A 26,098-nucleotide genomic window follows, 5' to 3' on the forward strand; every position below is an offset into this window, starting at 1 on the left:
CAAAATAACTGAAGATGGTAGAAGTAGAGAGGATATAAAATGTAGACTGGCAATGGCAAGGAAAGCTTTTCTGAAGAAGAGAAATTTGTCAACTTCGAGTTTAGATTTAAATGTCAGGAAGTCATTTCTGAAAGTATTTGTATGGAGTGTAGCCATGTATAGAAGTGAAACGTGGACGATAAATAGTTTGGACAAGAAGAGAATAGAGGCTTTCGAAATGTGGTGCTGCAGAAGAATGCTGAAGATTAGATGGGTACATCACATAACTAATGAGGAGGTTTTGAATAGAAATGGAGAGAAGAGAAATTTATGGCACAACTTGACTAGAAGAAGGGATCGGTTGGTAGGGCATATTCTGAGGCAGAAAGGGAACACCAATTTAGTGTTGGAGGGCAGCGTGGAGGGTAAAAATCGTAGAGGGAGACCAAGGGATGAGTGCACTAAACAGATTCAGAAGGATGTAGGTTACAGTAGATACTGGGAGATGAAGAAGCTTGCACAGGATAGAGTAGCATGGAGAGTTGCATCAAACCAGCCTCTGGACTGAAGACCACAACAACAACAATTCAGAAATACAGGGTTTAAATGCATTGCAAAATCCTGGATCTCAGGTACTGTGTCTCAGGGTCAAAACTGTTAGCAAGTCTTCTTTTATACTGCAATCCGAAAATAATAATCTAACAATAATCAAAACTTGCGGTGAACTGACTCCATCTAAGGTCTCCTCTAACTGCAATGAGAAACACAAGCAGAACTGCAAATCTGTTATCAACTGACCTTTTATATTTTCCGCCATTAATTCCACTTTTCTTGTTATGGGATGTATTGACAGTGGGATGTCTCTGTTGGCCAATATTATCTCTGGCTAGTTTTTAAATGTGGAAAATAAGGATTCCTTAGCTGCCAGAAAGCACTCATTAACATTTACGCCATCGTCAAAAGATTTTGCATATTTCATCAATTCTCCTGGTACATACATGATGCTGTGTTCGATGAAAGACTCTTTGTAGTTACCTTAGAGTGGCCACTGTGACTGTAATTCACTTTTACGATTAGAATTTTTTTCCTTTGCAACTCACTACCAACAGCTGCTTCCAATCTGAAGTCTCTGTGAACTGTTCTAAAATGTTCACTACTTGCCTTTCTCGATATGGCTAAAGTAGAATTACATATCAAACATACAGGGCGAGCGACATAAAACATTCACCGCAGACATTTAGGTAATGAATAGTTCTGTTGATGTGCTGTAGTCAGGGGCTCGTATCGTTAGCCAATCAACAGATGGTAATAGTACTTAGGAAGTGTAATTTTTGTGAAAAAATACTCGGTTTTAAATGCTATAATGCCTATTGACATTACCAAACTTAAAGTAGGGTCAATCAGAATGTGAGTGGTGTTTTTTGTAGCAGTCTATAACGAGTCGTTTAGGAGATATAATATTTAGAGAAGTTCCCACACCGACACTTCTACAATACCTGTGATAGCACACACGAAAGAACAACACAAGTGCATACTCTAGTTATGTGTATTCTGAGGAGTAACGAGACAACTGACCATCGCGGGCTGTGCTCCAAATAACCACCGGAAACGGCAAAACACAATTCTAGTCTGGTACGCAACGACTGCCGCACACGTGCTAGCGTTTCAACGGAGATGTCCGAGATTGCTGTGTAGTAAGTCTTTGTATATCATCGGGTGTAGTTGGTATGTCCTTGTAGACGGCATCTTTCAGGTTTCTCCATACAGAAAAGTCTACAGGCGTCAAATCCAGGGTATGAGCTGGCAAACGTTCAGGTCCTCTGCCTCCAATCTAACGATACGGAAACAAATCATGAAGACATGTATGGTACTTTATGCACTTCCTCCTAATATGGAGAGGAACGTCTTCTAGCATCCGCGGAAGATGGTCCGTTAGGAAGCTGCGATTCTTGTGCGCATTCACTGTTAAGTCTATGAAAAACAGGCCTATGAGCTGATGGTTTGCTATCCCACAACACAAGTTGATTCTCCTTGGATGCTGACGTTCCACCTGACGGAGAAAACGGGGAACGTTGAAACGTCCACTTTGAACAATTATACATGACTTTGTTTAAACTGACACACAATATTTTTAGCGCAACGCAATCTGACTTTCAAAAATCCCTACAAAAGAATGGCCCTGACTAACATTAACCTATACGTTTCACAAATCACTTACCTCACAAAAATCTTCGTTACTAGAACTACTGCAATACAGCGAGCGCCACTACTGCCAGCTAAATAAAAGATTCAAACTACTGAAGGCACTAACTACTGATAGGCACAGTTATCAAAAGAAAGATTTTGATAGAGAACAAACAATGTATTTACCTTAATATCGTTCATATATATATATATATATACACATCAGTTCATGGCATCCAGTCTTACAAATGTACTGTTTCTGATGGACACACGTCCAGATCATCTGCTCTCAAAAATCCGCCATCTCACTTCCTCACATCCACCACTGCTGGCGGCTCACCTCCAACTGCCCAACACTACAATAGGAAATTCCAACAATGCCACCCAGCCACAGACTGCACACAGCACAGCCAGTGATTTTCATACAGAGCGCTACGTGGCGTTACCAATAAAAAAACCTAAACAGCCTACATACATAGCCCTCATGCTCCCACAAAAATATTTACAAATTGTTTTGGGCACTGGCCAATACATATTTGTAAAAAATTTTTCACAATTACAATAACATAGAAATCAAATGTACACACTTATTGATACAATGTTGGTCAAAAGCTAAAATTTTCTCACATTCCATAAAGGCAGTCCTGACCGTTCATCACAGTAAAATTTCAGTGTTTTTCTCAAAGTCTGAGCAGTAAAAGAAAATGCACACAGAAGTAGTGGATTTCCATGCAGTCTTGAAGAAGTAGTCTTTGTTGTCTTTCCAACAGGAAGACAGAGTTGACTCTTGACATGCAGACAGGTAATGGGCCACAACAGAGCAAAGCCACAGCAGAGTCAGTCGAAGTTTTGAAGAATACTGATAGGTAGGTCATCACAGAGCAGACGCCCTGTAGTCCTGGTAGAGATTATGGTATTGGTGGGCCACTAGAGGTGCAGACCCACTGCAGTCCTTGTAGAAATAATGGTACTGGTGAGTCAGCAAAGGTGTAGACCCACTGTAGTCCTTGTAGAAATAATGTTATTGGTGGGTCATCAAAGATGCAGACCCACTGTAGTCCTTGTAGAGACGGCCAGCAGTCATCTGTTGCGACTGTGCAGGTGCACAATCACCATCGAAGAGAATATAGCAAGTCCATAAACCACCACTTGTGCACTCACAAAGTTTTTGGAATTGTTCTCAGAACCAGCAATGCTGTTAACCAGTCCCTTGCTGAATTATTAACACACGTCCAAACACTGTCCTCTTTTTTTTCACATATTGTGCATATTCTACGACCAACAGAAATATGTGCAGTGAAATGAATGCTTACAAGTTACTTAATTTGATGAACTGGTGTCAATTACAGTTTTATAACATGAGAATACAATAACAAAGGTACAAAATACATCATTAAAGAACGTAACAATACAGATAACATTAGTAGTAATACGGGCTTTACAAAAGAATCGAAATAACATATACATCAGTGTTACAGGAATTATGACATAAGTAAATAAATAAAATGATGAGAATAGTTTTTGAAATATTAATTTCACACATGACAATTGAAACAGAACAGAATTAATAATGTGTAAACATCTTTACAAAGAAAATGACATATTATTAATGCAAATTATATTTGAGGATAACAGTATTCCTCATCATACTGAATGTAGCTTAGTACTAGTAAAATTCTACAACATAAATCTTAGTAGCTAAACACATAAAGACAGGAAAAACACAAATACACAAGAGTACACAAACACATAGCAGAATAACACAGGAGGAAAGGACAGGGTTTGTTTTCAGTGTAACATTTGGTACTGCAGTCCAACCCAAATCTTCATTCCGTAGATCTTTTGTCTTATTTCAACATTTGTTTCCACCAAAAAACATCCTATCCAAGCATGTTTTCTGTATTTATATGTTCACATATTTCTTAACTCATTATTTATTTTCCATTATCTTACCTTATTATTTATTTCCAAGAAAATCCTACCTATAGCTGCTTTCTGTACCTTTTTCGTATAACTTCTCAATGCATTTCTTCCAATTCATCGCAACTCATTCTCTTATATAGTCTACCCCCTCTTAAGCTAACTTAAATCTACTGAGCTCAGATGCTAAACTAAGGGACGAGGCAATGCAGCAGCACAAAACAATTAATACAAACAGCAATGAAAAAAATGGAAATTGTCAAAGCAAGCAGCTGCAAATCTAAATTAGCAGATCAAATGCAACATTACAACTAATATGAGCCATTGTGCAACAACAAGAAAAATATATCAGTAGTAAAACTGGCTTAACAGTGTAATACAAAGTGACATTCAGTAGCACTATACCTGGCAAACAGCAGCAGCAAATGCAATAACTGATATCTAAACATGACAAAGCTCAAGCAGAAAAAATATTACACTAAAGACAACAATGCAGATAAGGGAAATGTCTATTCACATCTTAATGTCTATGTAATTAAAGTGGGTACCACAACTTACTCTACGAAAAATATTACCATGTAGTTGAAATGAAAAATTATGTATGCAAGTCCTGTGAAGGGAAATGGCTTTTTGTGCTCCTTCATTTTTTTAAGTTATTATTTACTGGATCTGTAGGCATAAAATATCTATATTAGCACATCTATAAAATTTTGTTTTAGCCAATGCTGCAGTGCAGCTAGGTACTAGATATTAAACAAAATGAGCAAACTTGCAACTAGAAAGACAATAGATGTAAAATGTTTCTCATCATTTCATTAGGCATTCTAGTAAATATCATAAATTAAGAGCTCCATAGTGTAATCATATGTTATCAAGTTTGGGCGTGTCGTATTTGCGATGCTTTCTACAAAGAAATGTCAATAGCGAGGATAATGGCCTCTTTTTTTCTCCACCTGTGCCTCTGAAAGGCACACACTAATGCCTTTTTTCCAGGCCGCTGTCACACCAAAGTATTTACGACATCAGTATCTGCTACAGTGACAGTTTGATACAAATAAAATTTCACAGGTCGAAATATTTGTGTTACAAATCTGTAGAAACTAAATCTTATAAATATGACAGTGTCCAAAAAAATTTCGCTGGCATTGTGATACATTCACGCATTTACACACATTTCATAACACTTAAAGTACGATTCTTGGTTTCCAACATCCTTTTTCACAAGTCAGAGTCCCTAACCACTACTCATTATTCCTTACCTTATTACACATATACATATTCGTCGACACTTCTTCAATATTTCATCATAATAAATACGTAGCATAATCAGATTCCTCATATACAATCAGCTTATTGATCATAAACATACCTCAACAGCATAATACACATTGTCGTCGTAATAGTAACATCACACCTCAGTCAAATCTCAAAATCGTCGTAGCTTCCTCCAATAATATCAAAACTTAAAGAAAATTCTCTGCTCATTTCAATAGTGTCATCTACCTCAAACGTACTTTAAAAATCATGATCCCATACCAAATATATCCTTCAAAGCTCTCATAGTATCATAATGGTTCCGAAAAAATATGTACAGTTCACAAAGTACAGACAAAATACAATTTCATAAGTGTGAAGTTATCCGACTGTGTAGTTACGTAAACATCTGTCACTGATGTAGTAAAAAAAATGTTTGTTTCTCTCAGTTAAATGATCAGATAGCTGTGTAATCTATGTGTTAGAGAAATATGGTACCGATGTGTAAAGTTGTATAAGCAAATACCATATTAGCTAGGGCCCCTTGTGCTTGCCAAACACATGGTACGCAAAGTAAGAGTGTACCCCCCTGAGGATTAATGTATTTATACCCTCAGGTGTTGCAGATTACAGCAATGGAATGAAATGTATCACGGAAAACGTTCTTTGTAATTCAAAAATCTTTAAAAATAAATGTTTTAAGTACTAAATTACTCACTCAAATACGTGTCCTGTAGCGCTAAGTGTGCATCTTGCTGTAAGATAATTCTGTGGAAGTTTCGTAGTTATCGTCCTCTGTGAGCAAAGAAACGTCCCCTTAGAAAAATTATACATGACTGTGCTTAAACTGACACACAACATTTTTAGCGCAACGCAATCTGACTTTCAAAAATCCCTGAAAAAGAATGGCCCTGACTAACATTAATCTATACGTTTCACAAATCACTTACCTCATAAAAATCTTCGTTACTCGAACTACTGCAATACAGCGAGCGCCACTACTGCCAGCTAAATAAAAGATTCAAACTACTGAAGGCACTAACTACTGATAGGCACAGTTATCAAAAGAAAGATTTTGATAGAGAACAAACAATGTATTTGCCTTAATATCGTTCAAATATATATATATATATATATATATATATATATATATATATATATATATATATATATATATATATATATATATATTTCAGTTCATGACATCCAGTCTTACAAATGTACTGTTTCTCATGGACACACGTCCAGATCATCTGCTCTCAAAAATCCGCCATCTCACTTCCTCACATCCACCACTGCTGGCGGCTCACCTCCAACTGCCCAACACTATAATAGGAAATTCCAACAATGCCACCCAGCCACAGACTGCACAAAGCACAGCCAGTGATTTTCATACATAGCGCTACGTGGCGTTACTAATAAAAAAAAACCTAAACAGCCTACTTACAACGTCAACAGACCAATTTCGGCTGTTTACCTGGCCGTGATTGGTAAATGTCGCTTCATCGCTAAACAAGATACATGACACATCTAGCTACCTTAATGCCCATGTACACACGTTAACACAATTCTCGTAATCGTTTCCATGCAGTTGTTGGTGGAGAGATATGTGAAAAGGATAGAAACTATATCGATGCAGAATGCGTAGGACATTTTTCTGACTCATGCCATTTACTCTTACGATTGCGAGGGAGCTAACATGCAGATCAACTGTAACAGCACCAAGAACATTAATTTCCCTCTTTTCTGTCGTAACTTGTTTCCTTTTGTTACGTCGCCTAGATGCTACACTACCACTTTCACGTAACTGCTTGAAGAGGCTGTTAATATGTGCAGCGGATATGGTTGACATCTATTGGGATATCTTGTCGCATACACCGCACCAGAACGTACTACAGTCTTCCTACATTCTGCATAGACCATTAGCACATCGTATTTTCTGCAGTAAATCCCATTGTATACTCACGACCTACTACACGGACTGTCACACACTAACTGACTACTGAGTGGCAATGCAATCAGGGGACTCAGGAGCACACTGTAAGAAAACATGAAGATATAATACCTAGCAACTACACATGTCGAGTGGCACAGACAACTGTCGCTGTGGAAACTTTTCAAAATACGGTATCTCGTAAACGACTCCCACTAGAGTCCTGCAAAAATTACCGCTGACGTTATTTACTGATTATTCATTGAGTGGTTACACGGCCTTGTGTCTGTGGTTTGACAATTGTTGCAAAAAAATATCATGTATGATCACTGAACAGATGGCCTGATATTATTTACCAATTCTGAAAATTGTTACAACTCACTTACTGTACTTTTCTTCTGTACTATCTAGATTTCGGTTTTTACGCCATTATGAAGTACAACGCTAAATGTTCTTAGAACACTTCCACATCATATATGGTAAAGTCAGCCCATTGCAAGACTCGTTTACCTGCTATAGGCTGACTTTATCAGATATGATGTATTAAGTTCTAAGAACTCTTAGCATTGTACCCGATAATCTAGAAGAAAAATACAGTACGATACAGTCAAATAGTGGTTTATTGTTTCAAAAAAACTTTCAAAAAATACTGCATGATTGTGGCTCAGCACCATAGGAAACATTTTGTGACAAGTAAAATAAACTCTTCTGGTTACTGTGACGACATATTGATCTTCAGTTTCTTGTGTACAACGAGGTTATTCAGGCGCTTCCTAAATTGTCAGAAGTTTCATTTGTCAAAGTACTGCATGGTGCTTTAAATGCAGCACACTCCCTGATTTTTGGTCTTTTAACTTTTTCAGTTCTTTGCAGAAATACGTTCAAAGCGAACTGAATATCTTCCGGTCTCGGCAAGAACTGTCGTTTATTAAGCAATACTACTTTTACACTGTAAAATCTATTACGCAAATATTGTGCGAGTGTCAATAAAGCTCTGCACCTTCTTCAGTATACTGCGCACACCGTTAATACTACTCTCAGAGTGTCAATATTATAGCGGAATACTCGGTATTGGACAATAGATATTGAACGTGTGAGGGCCTCTACAGGAGTGTGTGGGCTATGCGGTAGTTACTCCTAAATCTGGATTCTTTTTGTGAGATTGTACAGCTTTTCTCCACTGTTTTCTGTGGACTGTGTGTTATAGCTATTTCGATCGTTTTCTCTGTCACTGGCAGCAAGGTAATCGGTCTTTATAAGTCGAGATTTCTTTTCCCTTTATGGTTCGTCAGCTTAGCAACAGCCAGTAGGTCAGCTTTATACTTTCGCAGCGACGAAAGGTGCAAACAACTGACGCACAGAGTCCAGTTCCACACATACGAATATAGAATTTGATATCAAATACTTCAAATACGGATGATGGAAACTTCGTTTCCTGTTCTGTAAATATTTTCAGCTGACTAGAATCTCTGGATCCTTACTTTCCGAAAAAAGGAAGGATATATTACGTCATTCGATCACAATATGTGACTCAGAGCATGAGCAGACAATCATTCGTTTATACAGTAAGAGCTTCAGGTGACACACATTTTTTTGCAGCCGCTTACATGATTTGCCACTCGTGACAATACATTGTACTTATGGCGCCATGCTTTGGTTTCCAACTTAGGCCGTAGAAGCTTTGTGTTAGACAGGATAACACGGTGGACGGTAGACATACTTTGGGCCTTCACCACCTGGCGAGAAGTTCGTTTCTCGTTCGTTTAAACTTAAAGAAGGAAACATGAATACTATAAAACATTTTCAGTTTGTCTTTTAGTTACTAAATCTGACACAATGCCAATACTAATTAATGTAATTCTGATAATAATTACGAAAACTTCCAGTGAATTCCACAGCTTCCGTAATGTTTTGTATATCTTCCTAAATAGCGTATTAAAGAAATATATATCACTTTTCATAGGGGAATCTCATTTGTGCAGAAAGACTTAACTGCTCTTCCATATACAAAAAAGGCTGACGAAACACTTCGTTGATAATACTGCCTTTAATTAATCGTCATAAATTCAAATAAAATGAACCGAAGTATTCAATAATTATGTCTGACTGGAGGCAGAAGTTTACGCAGGGGCTAAGGGGCTGGGGTTGGAGGGGGGAGGGGTATTTGGGGGAAGGAGGGAGTGTTCCCCTTCTGATATTTGTGTTTACTTCCCGTCACTTCTTTTTCGAATCTTTACAAAACTGAAGAAGTCCTTCGCGTAAATCATTAACGACTTTTCCTCCGAGGTTCAAAAAAAGTTTTTAATGTCCGTGTTTGCAGACCCTCCAGCCGATTGGAGGCCGTTTCACAAACGAGATGGAGCGCCTGTCACTTCAGAGTATTTTATCACTTTTGCTGCTGTTTTCTCGGAGCTAAGAAGCCGACGTAACAGCTCTTGACCACTCTTGCTCAGTTCTTTGAGGACCGAGTGAAATCTGAAATCAATAGTCCTTCGGCCGGAATAATGACAGAGCTATTGCGAGTCGTGACGGCAGCACGCAGCGTCATAGAAGGCCTTTATGCGGGCGCGTCGTAAAATTTCCGCCTCATTAACTCGCTACCTGCACATGAAAGGCCAGCGAGCGCTGCGGCCCGTTGATTGTCGCATGCCAGAGGTCGGCGACGCGGCTTTTAATTTTCGGCTTTTGAGCTCGGAGCGGCTGCGATGGGCGTGCCGCGCTCTGTCTGAGGAGAGGACGCGGATAAACGAACGGAAGTGGCCTCGCGCAGCGGCCGCGGGGCAGAAGACGCGGTGCCTCTCAAAGGCCGCGTTTGTCAAAGCAGAATTCCAACAGTCTTCGTCAGTGGCCAAAGGACGAAGAGCGTGCAGCTTGGATGTACCCACAATATTCACTCACACTGCCAACCCCCTTTGACCAGTTGCCTCTAGCAGAACAGAGAGGAACAAAATTATAGCAGGGCTTCTCTTCCGTTCCTAGCTTACGTTGGCGGCGAGGTTACTGGAGATACGAGTAATACCAAGTGGTTACAGTGAAGCTTCTCACAGAGGTGCAGTGCGGGCTGTAACTATCGTAGGGCAGTGAAAATCGGTAAATAAGCAAATGCGTTAATGCGGTGAAAGGGTACAGTACCGCCATACATTGAAAATAGGTACAACATTCTTCGTTATTCTTGTCAGAACAACATATTTTTTGTAACAATTTCACTTAATACACCGAAGCCGGATACCAGTGTAGGAAAGAAGGACAATTTATTTATTTAATTGATCACATGTGCACTCTGTAACCTCCCCACAAAAATAATAGTTAAATGAATTTTAAATATTGTAACCTCTGAACAAAATTGGTTCCCATTTATAGTCTCCATACAGAAATGCATTCACATTTAATGCAACCACAAAATTCTTTTCTCATTTAATGTTAAATTCGAAACAGAAAAATTCCTAAACACCAAAATAAAAATTCAGTAACCTGGTAAATTTTAGGACGACAGCAGCGCTGCGCTTCGGCCCTGTATTCTGAATAAAAAAAGCAAAAAATTCTTACCTCAATAAAAACTACAAATATATCTTACCTAAAAAAATTTCGGCACAGCTCCGTGCAATGCTGGCCTATGCTTTGTGATTCATGAATGGAATAATTATCCATTGGATATATTCTTTAAATTGAAATGAATGCTTTTTTTAAAAAAAATATTTTATATTATAAAAATTATTATTGGGGCGTTTTTTTAAAGAAATTGAATGACAGTTAACATACATTATTAGATATGCGCAAGGCTGCTTCCTTACCTTCTACAATAATACTCATCCTCCAGAGTCCCGACCAGAGCAGACTGCCGACACGCACCGACTACTGCATACTCACGCAGGCTACTGTCGACTACTCCCGACTAGCGCAGACTACTAAAGACTAATGCCCACTAGCGACAAACAACAACTAACTACATACTGCTCTCTGGTCAGAGACTCTCCTATGCCTTGGCTATTGCAGGCAGCGCATATAGCGCATACCTCTTACACTCCCACAAAATAAATCCCTACATCCAATTCGGTGAGATCTGTGAAATGAATGAATGTATGGTCGTCTGCCAACCGCAGATAGTGAATATGCAATATATGATCATCTTTGAGACGGTCTTTGGGTCACCTATGGTGGAACCTAAGAGATGAAATTTACCTGAACTTTGAGCGCCTGAATTGTGGCTGACCAATACGGTAGCATGGTGCTCCCCCACCTCGGCGGAGGTGCGAGATGACCTGAAGGACGGCCATGTTTCAGCACTCTGGCGCTGGATCTGCTGTTGGTAAGAACTGTCTTAGGTGAGCTCTGTAAAGACAAAAGAGTGGAGAGAATGTTATGCATGTAAAATACTTAAGAGTAGTTTGGAATAATTATTTCTCTATTTCAGGAACTTTTGGGGGGAGAATTAAATGACAGACAGGAAATATTAAGGGGATCGTAGTAATCTTCGGAAGTGACCAACGGTCACAATGAAACCACATGTAGCAATACGTTGAAATACTTGCAAGTGCTAGTAGTAAGTTGAAATACTTCCGAGTGCTTTTGTTGAGCTGAATTACTGGTGTGTGTACTATAAGTTGGAAATATTTAAGAAATGGCGTGTGCACGACTTGAAATTAGAGACGAGCAGTTCCACGTGGTGAGTACTGTGTGAGTCTCAATCTTTGTGTGAGATATAGGATAAAGAGAAGTACTCGTCCAAGGCATCAGTTGAGGACTCGCGTGTGTGACGAATATGATCTTAATATTACTTTGCGTGTTATGTTTCCATGTGACGCTAGATTCAAACTCTAATACTCTGAGAAAGAAGCAAGGTGAGACAGCCGTCTATCCAGCAACGCCAGCGCATATACCCTCCAGAGTTCGTAGAAGGACAGAAAAGTTACGAAGTGGGGCAGAGTTGTGTGAAACTGGGATGAATACTAATTGAAGTGGGAGAGCTGAAAGTGAAGTGATTCTAACGTTGTGACTATTCTTTGTGATGTATTCTATGTTGTGTGGTTTGCATGGGAGAGTAGCAAGATAGGTTCAGTGGCAGTGGGTTATGCATGTTCCTTTTTGTACCGCTCCGTCTGGAGTAAATTTTCGTGATGATTGGAGTGAGAAAGTGCACTGTAGCGTTAGATAATTACGAGACCATAAGATAGAGAATCACAAATGTAAAGCCATGCCCACTGGGCGGAGTTTCTCATGTGTAATTGTTGTATAAAATGTAATGGTGTGTTTAGATTATCTTTGAATCATAACAGAATTTGTCGGAATAAAAGATTGGTGGCCTTGTCCTTCGAATAGTGTGTAGTCATGATATCCAGAATTGATAATGTGTGCGCCATTCATATCCAGTGCGATGGCCACGTGTTGATCAAAGCCGTTGGGTGAGAAAGAAAATGTGGTAAAGCCAGTGCGTAGTGAACATCAGAGTTGTGTAAAGTTTTAATAGTCAGATGTGCGTTATCCGTTTCCGTTGCGTAATATTCAAACAGGAGAATAATTTGTAGCTTAATTGTGGGTACTAGAGCTCATAATCAGTCACTGATGTTACTCGAGAAATAAGAATAAATCCACTCGCTTGGCAGACCACTCATCTTGCAGGCCTGACTGCTTCATGCCACACTATAAGCAAGGCATGTGGGTGCCTCTCAGCGGAACCGATTTACGCTGCAAAAAAATTATTTCCAATTTTGGCCATCAGGTTCAAATCGGGCTCTGCGAATGAATGCAAGGAAAATGAATAGAAGTGTTTCCATGTGTAAGGGATTAGCAACAGAACGTGCGCAGGAAAGGTCAAACAAGTGAGAAACGCATAATTTTGACTTTATTATTGACAGGTCCTTACACAACTTGTTCAGTTTGAGCATCGGGGACGCCGATGAGATGCTGCTTCCCTAAAATGAGGTGCTCGTACGCAATCTGAGCAACGTGTTCCTGTATATTCGCCTTCAGATCAGGTAAACATTGAAAAACTTCCATTGTACCCATATTTTACATTGATGAATTCCATTACATTTTTATTAATAGCTGAACAATTCCCTCGTTAACATTTTATCGGAGCCAAAAGTCACATGGATCCAGATCAGACAATCTTGCAGACCCAGAATTTGGAAAACCTCTGGAGAGGTTCGTGTAAAGTTGCATTAAGCAGACCTTGTAACTTGCCCTTAATATGTAAAGAATGACACTACTGGAAAAACAATTACGTTATTTGATTTTCAAACAGCTGAACAAAACTGAACGTATTCAGACAGTTCTCATTTTACTTATACTGATCATCCCTAAACTGACACACAATATTTTTAGCGCAACGCATTCTGACTTTCAATAATCATTATAAAACAATGGCCCTGACTAACAAGAACCTATACCTTTCATGAATCACTTACCTCACAAAAATCTTCATTACTCGAACTACTGCAATAAAGCGAACGCCAATACTGCCAGCTAAATAAAAGATTCAGACTACTGAAGGCACTAACTACTGTAAGACATAGTTAGCAAATGAAATATTTTGATAGTAAAAATTGTATTTACCTTAATAGTGTTTAAAAGTCATAATACAGGGTTTTAAAAAAAGGTACGGCCAAACTTTCAGGAAACATTCCTCACACACAAATAAAGAAAAGATGTTATGTGGACATGTGTCCGGAAACGCTTAATTTCCATGTTAGAGCTCATGTTAGTTTCGTTCACCTACGCTCAATGGAGCACGTTGTCCGCCCCCGGTAGCTGTGTGGTCAGCGTGACAGACTGTCAATCCTAAGGGCCCGGGTTCGACTCCCGGCTGGGGTCGGAGATTTTCTCCGCTCAGGGACTGGGTGTTGTGTTGTGCTATTCATCATCATTTCATCCCCATCGACGCGCAGGTCGCCGAAGTGGCGTAAAATCGAAAGACCTGCACCAGGCGAACGGTCTACCCGACGGGAGGCCCTAGCCACACGACATTTCATTTCAATGGAGCACGTTATCATGATTTCATACGGGATACTCTACCTGTGCCGTTAGAACATGTGCCTTTCCAAGTACGACACAACATGTGGTTCATGCACGATGGAGCTCCTGCACATTTCAGTCGACGTGTTCGTACCCTTCTCAACAACAGATTCGGTGACAGATGGATTGGTAGAGGCGGACCAATTCCATGGCCTCCACGCTCTCCTGACCTCAACCCTCTTGACTTTCATTTATGGGGGCATTTCAAAGCTCTTGTCTACGTAACCCCGGTACCAAATGTAGATACTCTTCGTGCTCGTATTGTGGACGGCTGTGATACAATACGCCATTCTCCAGGGCTGCATCAGCGCATCAGGGATTCCATGCGACGGAGGGTGGATGCATGTATCCTCGCTAACGGAGGACATTTTGGATATTTCCTGTAACAAAGTGAAGTCACGCTGGTACGTTCTGTTGCTGTGTTTTTCCATTCCATGATTAATGTGATTTGAAGAGAAGTAATAAAATGAGCTCTAACATGGAAAGCAAGCGTTTCCGGACACATGTCCACATAACATATTTTCTTTCTTTGTGTGTGAGGAATGTTTCCTGTAAGTTTGGCCGTACCTTTTTGTAACACTCTGTATATGTATCAGTTCATGACATCCAGTCTTACAAATTTCCTGTTTCTAACGGACACACGTTCACATCTCCCGCTCATAGTAACCTCTCAAAACTCTGGCATCTCTCTCCCCCCATCCGTCACTGCTGGCGGCTCACATCCAACTGCCCAACACTGCACAAGCGAATATTCCAACAATGAGTACAACCAGCCACAGACTGCAAACAGTGCAGTCAGCGATTTTCATACCGAGCACTAGGTGGCGTTACCAACATAAAATCCTAAACATCCTACTCACATCTTTTCACTGCGCAAGTGATATGAGGTGTTGGGCGATCCTGCCTGAAAACGATGGTCTCCACAGAGTTTCCCTCTTCGAAAGCGGGAATCACGTGGTGCAGAAGGAGGTGTCAGTAGCGCGCAGACATCATGGAACATTTGACAGGCCCTCTGGGTGTATTCTCCTCAAAGAACAACGAACAAAGAATAAAGGTGATTGTGAAGCATCACAACACACAGCCACGTACAGGGAGTGCGGTGGTTCTTCGTGCTCAACATGCGGTTTAACGGTATCTCAAATTCGGTAGTTCTATGTATTCACTGCAACCTGTAGAGTGAAACGTGCCATATTGCTCGGCTACATGCCATCACCTGCGATCGGTGCTAGAGACTAAAGATCAAATTCATAATGTTGATGCGGACCATGATGTTTTAGTTGCTGTGCTGCCCGCATCTCATAAGGAGAGAGAGTGTAATATACACCGCAAAACCATGAGAATGAGCACCCGGGGAATGTGCTGCATGGTCCCCTACAGCAACAGAAACCTTGTTAATAACTACGACCGAAATAGGACGCCTTCCTCTTCTAGGTACCACACAAAGCTCATCTTTGGTTTCCAATTTCGCTGTCGTCTTCTTTCAACTATGTAATGACTTCGGGCGTCTCCTCAGACTTTTTTGTCGGTGATACTGTCTTAATGTAGCGCTGTAACTGGTGTCGTTCACATAAAACATTTTCACTAACACCGCAGAGTTTCTCTTCTCAATGGCCGTATTCTCTCTCACGTTATGGCTTGTCAAATGAGAGCATGGTTCAATTGGCTCCAAACACTATCGGACTTAACATCTGAGGTCATCAGTCCCCTAGACTTAGAATTACTTAAACCTAACTAACCTAAGGGCATCACACACATCCATGCCCGAGGCAGGATTCGAACCTGCGACCGTAGCAATAGCGCGGTTCTGGACAGAAGCAATGAGAGCATGGATGTCATACCGTTCTACAGTGTACAGGATCGGATTTGCACCTGGTGAGCAAAACTGGAACTAATTTTTTCCAGCTCAAATTTGTTCCGCATTAACGCATTACCACAATTATGTTCCAAATCCGCTATCACACGACGCTTACAGCTCACACTGGACCTCTACGAGTAGCTGCGCATTAATTATAACTACTCTATTTAAGTAGTAGTTTTATTCAGCCGCTCATGAGTTTAACTATAATATGGGATATATCGTAGGGTTACTGTTTAAGACGAAGAAGCGTATTTCATTTATACTGGCATTTGAACACAATAAGTACAGTCTGACAAGGCAGTGATAGATACGCGGCTATAGTTTAATAGTAAGACCCAGCCCAGCATTTGCTTGAAGTAATTTTAGTAAATCACGGTTATTCTAAGTCGGGTTAGTTTCTCCATCATCCCGTACACAAGGTCAGCCTATTTAAAACCGGGCATACTAATTGTTTTATTCCCAGCGTACAATGTTTTCTTCTTTAATTATAGACCAGCTAAAGACCATGTTTGAACTACTGAATTAGCTTTGCTTTTTCCAGATATCCTTCATCGGTGCACTTTTATTTTCACCTAACTTCTGCTGTACATCTTCTTCCCCAGCGTTTTGAAACTCTTCTGTCTTCCTATCCGTTACTTCCTTTCAATATTTTGTACTATCGTCCATTTGTAGCATACTTGTGCCTAATTCTTTCATCATCATGTACGTTTTTAAGCCCTGGGTGTACCTTTCAATGCCTCAAAGTGGTGTCTTGTCATTCGTCTCATTTTGACTTGCGCCTTAAAACACGAGTCTTACTTTATTGCCCACAAGATCGTCCGTAATTTTTTCTACATGATTACTTTCAAGTTAGTTACCTTAATTTGTACTGCTGTTGTATATACTGATAGGTCCTTATAATGTTTCTGTCCTATTTGTTGTTTTCTTCGTCTTCTTTTATTTTATTGACCGTGAACAGATTGTTTCCCGTCCGCAGATCGTGGTCGTGCGGTAGCGTTCTCGCTTCCCACGCCTGGGTTCCCGGGTTCGATTCCCAGCGGGGTCAGGGATTTTTTCTGCCTCGTGATGACTGGGTGTTGTGTGATGTCCTTAGGTTAGTTAGGTTTAAGTAGTTCTAAGTTCTAGGGGACTGATGACCATAGATGTTAAGTCCCATATGCTCAGAGCCATTTGAACCATTTTTTGAACATTGTTTCTTACGGACATAAAATGACTGTGTTGTGTACACGTTTTTTGAAGAAAGAATTATTTCATAATTTAAAATCGTAGTTACAGACTGTTCATTCACTTCTCAACAGCGATGGTAGTCACTACACACACTATAAACAAATTACTCCCTAGAGGGTAAAAACCTAGCGCTGCATTCTTCAGTCAGACCTCAACACCAATCACCCAGAATATTCATGGGTGAGAATAAATTTGACATCCCAAAGCAGTGGACTGTCTGACTTTGTCCTGTGCAGAATGAGTAGGGGCGTTTTCATGGGGTGAGAACAGCTCCTAGGACAGTTCCCGCTTCATCCTGAAGGCGTCATCTAACCCTTTAGGTGTGCCCCTTACGAACATTACCCGTAAGAATACAGCTAACAGCCATACAAAGCTGCACCATCTTGCCCGAAGATGACTCTATGTTCTTCTTCTTCTTCTTCAGCAGCCACACGTTTCCACTGCTGTCTATGCTACTTTGTCCTGGGGGTGATACCGATACACCCACCGCTCGTCATTGTGGAACGGATGGATAAAAGATCAGCTGGAATGGCTTGACACAGTTTCAACTTTTCCGCTGCAATCTCAGTTTGGTGGACATTTGTAAATGGGTGTAAAAAGTGTAAAAGATTATGAAAAGTGCCTCATGTTGATTTTCCATTTTGCACATGGCCTACATTGTGATCTGGTAGTCTTTGAGGAATGGGGGCCATTTCTCTTACGATTCGCCGTTCTTCACACAGAGATGTTCTACAACAACCTCCCCCGTTCTTCAACGAGCGACACTGGAAGGGTCTGCGCTTGATGACGGCTATTAAGAACTTTTTTTAGAAATTTTGCATTCAGTTGTTGTTTTATAGTAGTTGATTGCCGTAAAGTCTATACTACCAACGCTTATATTCAATAGAGTGCTCACGCACACCTCAGCATACTGTATCTCTATTATTTTACGCTACCAATCAAACTGAAATTAAATGATTTCAAAATTAATGTGGCTCGAAAATAGTTACAAATGGTTCAAATGGCTCCGAGAACTATGGGACTTAACATCTGAGGTCATCACTCCCATAGAACTTAGAACTACTTAAACCTAACTAACCTAAGAACATCACACACATCTATGCCCGAGGCAGCATTCGAACCCGCGACCGTAGCGGTCGCGCGGTTCCAGAATGAAGCACCTAGAGCCACTCAGCCACTCCGGCCGGCGAAAATAGTTTCAGTAAAGTGAAATTAAACAGACCACACACACGTATAAAGGTTAAAATGCTCCTAATAAATACTTATTGCTGAGTTAAAACTATATTACGTCGATATATTTCACGATTAAAAGATGTTACTGTTTTACCACGTTCAACACTTTCTGAAATATACACAATTTTACGAATATTGAATATTTTTTCGTCACAAATACTTCAAACTGATTAATTTTTAACCAAAGAGTGTAAAGTTACGCTTCATATTTCTGACTTTAGGGAAATTGAATCATATGCATGGTGATTCACTTGCCCCTACCGATGTCATTTTATGCAACCGGCAACGCTCTTTCTGGCCTTCAGAAGCCTTGCACAAGATTTTCATATACTCTCGCTCGGTACCCAGAAACTACACTCATGCTCATAAATTAAGGATAATTGCAGAATGTGGTGCCACACAACGTGGCACTACACAAAACTGGCGCTAATACCATAGGCACATAACGGAACACACACTACACAGAGCTGTAACTCCACGGTATTGATGATAAGTTGATAAAGCCGTCCCGAAGCACATGTGCTACAAAACGTTACTGTTTCCTGCGCATGTACCCCGACATCAATATCAATATGGGATGTGATCACCATGCACACGTACACATGCCGCACAAAGGGTTGGCATACTCTGGATCAGGTGGTTGAACAGCTGTTGGGGTATAGCTTCCCATTCTTGCACCAGTGCCTGTCGGAGCTCCTGAAGTGTCGTATGGGTTTGAAGACGTGCAGTGATACATCGTCGAGAGCATCCCAGACGTGTTTAAATCTGGAGAACAGGCAATCCACTCCATTCGTCTGATATCTTCTGTTTCAAGCTACTCCTCCACGATGGCATCTCGGTGGAGCCGTGCGTTATCATCCATCAGGAGTGCAAAATGACGTCCCGATACACCTGACCTGTTACAGTTCCTCCGTCAACGACATGCAGGGGTGAATGTGTACCAATCATAATCCTACCCCACACCATCAAACCACGACCTCCATACAGATCCCTTTCAAGGGCATTAAGGGGTTGGTATCTGTTTCCTGGTTCACGCCAGATGAAAACCCGTAGAGAATCACTGTTCAGACTATACCTTGACTCGTCCGTGAACATAACCAGGGACCACTGTTCCAATGACTATGTACTGTGTTCTTGACACCAGGCTTTACGGGCTCTCCTGTGACCAGGGGTTAGTGGAATGGACCTTGCAGCCGGCCGTGGTGGCCAAGCGGTTAAAGGCGCTACAGTCTGAAACCGCGCGACCGCTACGGTCGCAGGTTCGAATCCTGCCTCGGGCATGGTTGTGTGTGATGTCCTTAGGTTAGTTAGGTTTAAGTAGTTCTAAGTTCTAGGGGACTGATGATCTTAGAAGTTAAGTCCCATAGTGCTCAGAGCCATTTGAACCAATAGACCTTGCAGGTCTCCGGGCGAATAAACCATGTCTGTTCAGTCATCTGTAGACTGTGTGAAAGTGAAAGTGAAGAAGAATTAAATGATCTGCTGAACGGAATGAACAGTCTAATGAGTACACAGTATGGTTTGAGAGTAAATCGGAGAAAGACGAAGGTAATGAGAAGTAGTCGAAATGAGAACAGCGAGAAACTTAACATCAGGATTGATGGTCACGAAGTCAATGAAGTTAAGGAATTCTGCTACCTAGGCAGTAAAACAACCAATGACGGACGGAGCAAGGAGGACATCAAAAGCAGACTCGCTATGGCAAAAAAGGCATTTCTGCCCAAGATAAGTCTATTAATATCAAATACCGGCCTTAATTTGAGGAAGAAATTTCTGAGGATGTACGTCTGGAGTACAGCATTGTATGGTAGTGAAACATGGACTGTGGGAAAACCGGAACAGAAGAGAATCGAGGCATTTGAGATGTGGTGCTATAGACGAATGTTGAAAATTAGGTGGACTGATAAGGTAAGGAATGAGGAGGTTCTACGCAGAATCCGAGAGGAAAGGAATATGTGGAATACACTGATAAGGAGAAGGGACAGGATGATAGGACATCTGCTAAGACATGAGGGAATGACTTCCATGGTACTAGAGGGAGCTGTAGAGAGCAAAAACTGTAGAGGAAGACAGAGGTTGGCATACGTCAAGCAAATAATTGAGGACGTAGGTTGCAAGTGCTACTCTGAGATGAAGAGGTTAGCACAGGAAAGGAATTCGTGGCGGGCCGCATCAAACCAGTCAGTACACTGATGAAAAAAAAAAAAAAGAAACGGTGTGTCTGGAGACAACTTTTCCAGTGGCTGCGGTAAGGTCCCGAGCAAGGCTACCTGCAGTACTGCGTGGCCGTCTGCCGGCACTGATGGTGAGATATCAGCCTTCTTGTAGTGTTGTATACTGTGGAGGTCCCATACTGTAGCGCCTGAACACGTTTCCTGTCTGCTGCAATCGTTGCCATAATCTTAATATCACACTTTGTGGCACACGTTGGGTCCGTGCTACGACCTGCTGTGTTTGACCAGCCTCCAGTCGCCCTAGTATTCTACCACTCATAACGTCATCAATATGTGTTCTTTGAGCCATTTTCAAGACAGTCACCATTAGCACGTCTGAAAACCTCTGTACACTTACTCGCTGCACCGCGCTCTGACATGCCGGCCTCGTGGCCAGACGCTTCAGTCTGGAACCACGCGACCGCTACGGTCGCAGGTTCGAATCCTGCCTCGGGCATGGATGTGTGTGATGTCCTTAGGTTAGTTAGGTTTAAGTAGTTCTAAGTTCTAGGGGACTGATGACCTCAGATGTTAAGTCCAATAGTGCTCAGAGCCATTTCGCACTCTGACATGCACCAACACACCTCTGCATATGTGAACTGTTGCCAGCGCGACCGTACGACGACCGCAGGTCAACTGCACCACATAGTCATACCCCGAGGTGATTTGAAACCGCAAACCACCCACCACAACGTTGTATTAGCATTATCTTTAATTTATGGGCATGAGTGTATTTGTGCCGCAGAAGAAACAAATTTAATTTATTTAAATTTTAGTGGGTTACATTTTTGTTAGAAGCCGTAGTTTCCCGAGTTATTCAAGATAAGAGTACAAAAGTGACCTTCAAGCGCACCCGAAATCTTCGTCTTGGAGTGTACTTCTCGTCGCTGTTGGCTATGTTAAATCTGCAGTTTAGTGGATTAGCAGACGATGACTGCTAGAAATTCAAAAGAATTGTGTAACTAATAAAAAGCCTGTACCTAAATTCCGGAAGGGGAGAAGTGGATTCTCTTGCTCCTACCACCTCCATTGGAGTCCTTATACTTACGATATTTTAGGATTTCTCTATAGGTGTGCTACTTTATTGTGGTACTGGTGTGTACCGTAATTGCAGACATTTATCTGACAAGGAACGAAATATAATCACTTAATTTTAAAATGCTTTATTATTCCAGTCTCTGATCGCAAATGAATTCTTTAGACGATGACTGGTTTCAGTCTGTAATGACCATCTTCAGATCTAAAATATATAAATCTAGTGAGCAGTGTGTCTTTTAACATAAAACAGCAATATGTATCACATTATACTGTCATACACTAGGGAAATGTACAGATAAAATATGGTATAACGTACCTTTTTTACACCATGTCCTAAGGTGATACGGTCATAATGGCATCGTGAAAACATATAAATATAATCAGCATCTAACAGTAACAAGATGTGATCAACATAACTTTTATAATGGTCTTGTCTTTCAGTCGTGGAAACTTAGCAAAGAAGTTACATTCTAAGTCGTTCATGAAAATGTCTGCTAACGTACCATCCAAACTTTTACTCATACGAAGGCCATCTTTTTGTTGGTATATTTTGTCATTGAATGTGAAATAGTTATAAGTTAATGCAAATTCTAAAAGTTCTATTAATTCTGTGTAGTCTGCAGTACTAATCTTGTTATGAGTTAGCAGATTACGTTTAATAATCTGAATAGTTCCTTTATGGGGACACTACTGTAGAGGTTTTTTACATCTATGGAAGCTAGTGTCGCGTTATTTGGAATATGTATATCCTTAATCACATTAGCAAGGTCAGAACTGTTTTACACCCCGAAATTGGTAGAGAAAGTATACACCGCTTTAAGTTTGTTGTTAAGAAACTTATTTAGTTTACAACTCGGCGATGACAAATTGTTAACAATTCGACTGACTGGGTTCCCTTTCTTACGTATCTTAACCTGCGATCTCAGTTGGAGGAGGGTAGGATTCATCATTTTTAGCGATTTCTTTTCGTTAAGCAGAAATTGGGGGCTGTCTATCTTTTTCCGTAAATCTATTTGGAACTTCTGTGTTGGGTCTTTGTGAACTTCCTTATCTCATTATCAGAGAAAAAGGGTCGGACCTATGCTCTTCATATATTTTCTTTTAATAATTTTACATAGGTAACTGCATTCATCTTTTAATGTATCTATGATAGTCATCAATTTTAATAAGTCTGCTACACGCATTTTATCTAATGTGCTTTTATTAGATTATGTTTTTGCGTAAATGATGACTGCATATAAGCAAGCCTACAATAGCGACATCTAGGGAAGGTGTAGGCAAACAGGTTTCTGGATGCTACTGTACCTCAGTAGCTAGTTGGCAATAATCACTATGTGGACGATGTGGCCTATTCTACACCATATGTTAAATCTTTGTGACGATGTTATGCTGATTATATTTATATGTTTTGACGATGCCATTATGGCCGTATCACTTTAGGACATGGTGTAAAAAAGGTACGTTATACCATATTTTATCTGTACATTTCCCTGGTGTATGACAGTATAATGTGATACATATTGCTGTTTTATGTTAAAAGACACACTGCTCACTAGATTTATATATTTTAGATCTGAAGATGGTCATTACAGACTGAAACCGGTCATCGTCTAAAGAATTCATTTGTGATCAGAGACTGGAATAATAAAGCATTTTCCAGTATTGGATCACTGTTTGTACACGCGATTATGTCGCAGTTGGTGAAAGTTAATTTTAAGTTTGTGGGGTGACAATCAGAGACCTGGCTCGCTCTCCCTGGTAGCGACTGGGAGCGTGGCCAGGGACCGCCGTAAGCTGCGTGTGTTCGTCGCCTGCTGCTGCTGCGGCTGCTGCCGCTGACGTGCGCCCCCGCGGTGACGCTATCAGCCCGCGGCGGCGCCGGCGGCCGCTCTGTCTGCGGGCGGCGTCGGTCTTTGTGGCGACGCCGAGCGGCGATATGCAGACGAGGGCAGACCGCGGCGCCGTGCCGCGCCTCCCACCTCGCGCGACGCGTGCGCCAGCGCCTGAGCGCCCGCGCCGGCCTATTTCCTCCCGTCCTGCAATTTATCTTCATTGGTTTTATCACCGTCGGAGACTCGGTGCATTAAGGGAATTAGATTACGCCGCCGGATGTGAAATATTAACGCGTGCGAGTCCTTCCGAGTGCCGCACCCGCTTCGACCCGGCCGGGCTGTGAATTCCTTACGACACAATGACGTCTTGAAACGAGCGCCATAAAGGCCTTCCTGTCCCCACGAGTCTGCGCGCCGCGAGAAGAGTGCATTACGTATTCCGTTTACGGGCCACGGAACTGGGCTTGCGCGCTCAAATTACCGCTGCCCAGTCGTCGTGAATGTTAAAACACGCCGTCTTGTACTTTGAAGTTTTACATTCCACCGTGTAGTTTTAATCCACTCGGGCGATTTAGAACCGTGATGCAGAACTAAACGAGTATGTAAAGAAAAGGTAATTTATGCAGAAATAACAGAGGAAGCAATTGTTTCCATAAAGGACCAAACAGCGAAGCGGGGAAGTGGTTAACGAACAGTATTAGTAACTACAGAAGGCAGTCAAAAATAAACGGGGCAGATGGAAAAAAAGTAAGTAAACTATTTGTTATTTCATAAATAGTCGCCATAACTTCTGAAACATTTATGCCAATGTGAGGTAAGAAAGTCAGTGTCTTCGTGGTAAAAACTTTTCCGTTGTCTACGGAACCATTATTCTCCCCGGGTGTGCAGTGTATATCCTAAGCTTCTCCAAAAATGTGGAGTACGCACAGGGAGAGTTCGGGGACTGCGTGGAGAATATGTAGTAGAGAAACTTCTGGCGCGTAGGTTTTCTTTGTCAGCAAGGAACCGCTCCTCAACGAATTTCCGAAACGCGGTGACACAATTAACACGCAGCATTACGTGGAAAGTTGCACAAAATTGAATCGCGAAACTTGAAGCGGGACTGTTGACGGATGGCGTCATTCTGTTGCAGGATAATTACCGCCCACGTATTGACAGGGTTCTTTCAACTACTCCGCAGAAGTTTCACAGTGAATCCCTTACATATCCTCCATACATTCCCAATAGCCTCCCATTCGATTTACGTATTTTTGGAGCCATGAAGAAAGACATTTATGGCCATGGCTTCGGACGAAGGAATTAACTCATCGATACGACAGTATCTTCGTAGGTAACTGCTAACATTTTTCCAAGCAGCCACTGACACCCTGTCTCACGGTGGGACATTGTATCAACAGTAACGGCAATCACTTTTGAAACAAACCACGCGCGGTAACCTCGCGGTCTGAGCCACGGTTCGATTCTCGCTGCTTCACCCCCCACCCCCCACCCCACCACCACCACCATCGTCTGACGTTCGATTTCTCCTTCGGGCATGGGTGTGTGTGTTGTCCTTAGCGTAAGTTAGTTTAAGCTAGATTAGGTAGTGTGTAAGCCTAGGGACCCACGACCTGAGCACTTTGGTCCCATAGGAACTTACCATAAATTAAATTTTGAATTAATAAACATTTTGATTACGTTTGTTCCAACTGTATCGTTTTCATTTGACTGACCCTTAGAAATATGCAACAGAAATAACGGTTCTGAACTACACCACTGTCGTCTTTGAAGCTAAAACTATTTATTGATAAAACCTGGTGTTTCAGTTTCGGCTGTGTAGCGGCAGATACCTTACTAGGACACACAAAGTTTTATTCTGTAGCTTATGATTTCTGACACTTGATAAAAAAACACGATGTATAAATCTGCTTTTCTCGCCAACATCCACAGTTCCCATTAATGCGGGGAACGTGTGTAGTAGTTTGACGTGATTAATACAAACGAGATAAAGCTTCCTGGCAAATTGAAGTTGTGTGCTGGACCGTAGGACGCCGGAAGCACAGCTCTGAAGGCGACTAGTTACTCCTGCTTGGATACCTCACACGGTAAAGCAGTTGCTGTAAAAGGCAAGGACCTACGTTCGATTTCTGACCCAGCATCTAGTTTCAAACTGCGAGAAAGTTTTAGATCAGTGAATATTAATTGCAATCGAAAATGTGAAAATTAATTCTGAAAATTCCCCTTCACAGCAGCGGTAACAGAACAATTTGTATTACTTACAGGGTGACAGCTATTGAAGTATATGAAATAAAGTCGTCATAACATCTGAACGATTTACGTTATGACGTTCAAACTGCACGGTTGGCCGCGGGGCATGGTGGGAATTAGTCTGCGCCAGCATGGTTTGGCTTAGTGACGAAGCCCACTTTCATTTGGA

This window comes from Schistocerca cancellata, chromosome 7 (assembly GCF_023864275.1).
Source record: "Schistocerca cancellata isolate TAMUIC-IGC-003103 chromosome 7, iqSchCanc2.1, whole genome shotgun sequence".
In the NCBI taxonomy this organism is placed as follows: domain Eukaryota; kingdom Metazoa; phylum Arthropoda; class Insecta; order Orthoptera; family Acrididae; genus Schistocerca; species Schistocerca cancellata.